This window comes from Petaurus breviceps, unplaced genomic scaffold (assembly GCF_028583685.1).
Source record: "Petaurus breviceps papuanus isolate PSGF00001 unplaced genomic scaffold, PetGlider_PUasm1.0 140, whole genome shotgun sequence".
NCBI classification, from domain to species: Eukaryota; Metazoa; Chordata; class Mammalia; order Diprotodontia; family Petauridae; genus Petaurus; species Petaurus breviceps.
The window spans coordinates 32,655,864-32,659,425 of NW_027185698.1; the positions used below are offsets into that span (position 1 = coordinate 32,655,864).

General features: G+C 39.4%; 1 protein-coding gene across 3 annotated transcripts in view; it reads left to right on the top strand.

Moving 5' to 3' along the window:
* Positions 1-3,562, top strand: part of SLC2A9 (solute carrier family 2 member 9) — a 296,562-nt gene that overhangs the window by 18,982 nt on the left and 274,018 nt on the right. The gene's annotated exons all lie outside the window — the stretch shown is intronic.

The window sequence follows — 3,562 nt, forward strand, 5'->3', positions numbered from 1 at the left end:
CTTCCTTCCTTCCTTCCTTCCTTCCTTCCTTCCTTCCTTCCTTCCTTATCTGAACTAGGGTGATGGCTATATAAGTAGAGAGAAAGGGGTAGATATTATAAAAGATGTTATAGAAAAAGAAATAACAAGATTATCAACTGATTGGATATATAGAATGAATGAGAGTGAAGATTTGAGGATGACACCAAGGTATTGAACATGGGTGACTGGTAGGATAGTGCTTTTGAAGTTTGGAATAAGAGATGAAGGTAGGAAGAGAACCAGGAGAGGACAGTGTCATGAAAATCCAGAGAAAAGAGATTATCCAGGAGAAAGCGATCAAGAGTGTCATATGCTTCCAGAAAGTTAAAAAGTATAAGAACTAACAAAGGGTCATTGGCTTTCTCAATTCAGAGATAATTGGTAACTTTGGAGAAAGTAATTTCATTTGAGTAATGAGGTTAGAGCTAAATTGGAGAGAGTTTAAAAGACAGTGAATGGAAAGGAAGTGGTTAGTTTAGAAGGGCTATAGGCTGATAGAAGGAATGATAGGATTTTGTGAGGGTTATCTGGGAGGGAGGAGACATGGGAAGGAACCAGTAGATAGGGAAATATTGAAGATTAGAGAGAGTGTGTGTGGGGATGATAATGATGCAATTTGCTTGAAAAGATGACAGGGGAGGGGATTAATAGTGTAGGTGGACATAGATTTCCTGAGAGCAACAAAAAGGAAGAAGTATGATATGAAAAGCTCTAATATTCAGGGAATTTTGGTAACAATAGAACAAGATACCATAGGGTATGATGGAAAGGGAAGAAAGCAGGAAAAGGATTTGAATGTGGAAAGGCTGAGGTAGACAGAGATGAAGTAAAAGGGAATGATAGCAGTGGAAGGGATTTTTCCCCCTTAGCAGCCTCGTACTCTGTGTCACAGAGATGAACATTAAATAAATTTACTGTTTCATTTATTGGTTTAGATATTTTTTCTGGGAGGTTTTTATGTTCTCTGTTAGGGCTATAATCAAGATATAACCCCAAGAGAGGAAGATAAAAAGGCTTGTTAACTGGAAACTCAGATTCTCTGTTGAATAATCCAAAGTCAAAGAAACATTTGTTTCTTCTGTCAAAATTTCATATATCTTATTTCTAAGTATACATAGTACATGCTCAGTAAAAACTTGAAGATAGATTGACTGAAGCTTTGTCATTTGGGAGTAGCTGTGTGACTGAAAATGCTGAGAGCCTTCTCTACCTCCAAGCCATGTAAAAATAGAATTCAGCTATGCATATACTCAGTCATCAGTCTAATGGAGACACTCAGGACCCAAGTACAATCCAATGGCAAAGGTGGAAGGGACATTAGGATGTAGAACATAGAAAATTAGAGATTCAAAGGATCTTAAGTCTCAGAACACAGAATTTCCGAGTTGGAAGGAATCTTAGAACATAAGGTCAATCAGTCAATCAGCAAGAATTTATTAAGCTCCTACTATTTGTCAAAGACTGTTCTGGGTATCAAGAATTCAAAAACAAAAATGAAATGATCTCTGCCCTCAAAGAACTTACATTCTATCGCTGGAACACATGTAAATAAATAGAAAAAAAACATAAAGCAAATCAAAAGTAACTTTTTGGGGGCAGTTTCCAACAACTGGATGGATTATAATAGCTGTTCTATAGGAGGCAGAATCAATCTAATCAGTAGACATTTATTAAGTACCTACCATTCCTCAGGCATTGCACTAAGTGCCACGGATACAGCAAAAGGCAAAAGACAGCCCCTGCCTTCAAGGAGTTGCCAATCTAATGAGGGAGACAGCAAACAAATATATACAAAGTAAACTATATAGAATGAAAAAGGAAATATTTATCAGAGGGAAGGCAATAAGAGAGATTGAGAAAGGCTTCCTGTAGAAGATGGGATTTTAGTTGAAACTTAAAATATAAGTCAGGGAAGTCAGTAGGTACGGATGGAGAGGGAGAACATTTGAGGCATGGGAGATAGCCAGGGAAAAGGCCTGGGGCAGAGACAGAGTGTTTTGTTCATGAAACAGCAAGGAGGCTAGTGTCACTGCATTAAAGACTATATGGGAGGGAGTAAGGTGTTAAAAACTGGGAAAGTAGGAGGAGGCTAGGTTATGATGGGTTATTGTTGTCAAAGAGAATATTTTGTATTTAATTCTGGAGACAATAGAAAACCAATGGAGTTCATTAAGGTGTGTGTGTGTGTGTGTGTGTGTGTGTGTGTGTGTGTGTGTGTGTGTGTGTGTGTGTGTGTGTGTGTGTGTGTAGAGAGATGGTTGGATCTGTGCTTTAGGAAAATCACTTCAGTGACTGAATGGAGGATGAATTGGAGTGGAGAGAAGCTTGAGGCAGGCAGACAAACCAGTAGGCTAATACAATAGTCCAGGTGTGAGGTGTTAAGGGCCTGCACCGTGGTGACATGTGCCAAAAGTGGAAGGGGATATATTTGAGAGGTGTTATAAAGGAGAAGTCAACAGACTTTGACACATGTTGTGTGTGGGTGGGTATGTGTGAGAGATTGTGTGGGGTCAAGGATGACTCCTAGGTTGTGAGCCTGACGGACTGGGAGGATGGTGTTTCCCTCTACAGTATTAGGGAAGGTAGGAGTAGGGAGAGGGTTGAGGGGGAAAGTGAATAAGTTCTGTTTGGACATATTGAGCTTAAGATGTCTAAAAGGCAGTTACAAACGTGAGCCTGGAAGTCAGCAGAGGTTGGGGCAAGATAGGTAGATTTCAGAATTATCAGAATTGAGAAGATAATTAAATCCATGAGAGCTGATGAGTTCATCAAATGAAATAATTAAATAGCATAGAGGGAAAGGAGAAAATGATTCAGCACAGAACTCTGTGGGACATCTATGTTTTGAGGGCAAGATCTTCAGCAAAGACTTGGAAGTGGTCAGATAAGTAGGAGGAGAACCAGGAGAAAGTGGTATCCTAGAGAAAAGACAGCATCAAGGAGGAGATAGTAATCAGTAGTGTCAAAAGCTATAGAGAATTCAAGAAGAAGGAAGATTGAGAAAAAGCCATTGGATTTGGTAACTAAGAGATCGTTGGTAATTTGACTTTGAACTGAGCTTTGAAAGAAGCTAGGGAGTCCAAAGTGTGGAGGGGAGAGGGTTCATTCCAGGCTCAGAGCATGTAGAGATATTAGAACACAAAATAAAGAACTTTGGAGTTGGAAGGGACCTTTGAAGTTAGCACCTAGAATCTTGGAAGTAGAAGGGCTTTACATATAATTTACTTCAGAGGTTCTTAACTTGTGTGTGTCCTTTGTCCCTTTGATGTCTGGTGAAACCTATGGATCTTTCTCAGAATAATGTTTTTAAGGGTATCAGATAAAGTACAAAAGGTTACAAAGAAACCAATGATATTGAAATACAGTTAACAAAATGTTTTTTTTTTTTTTTTGTAAGTCAACAGACATCACTTTAAGAATCCTATATCCTGGGGTGGCCAGGTGGCTCAGCCAGTAAGAGCACTGGTTCCAGTGTCGGGATGACCTGGATCAAATCCGGGCTCAGATACTCAGCACCACACCCAGAAATAACTGGCCATGA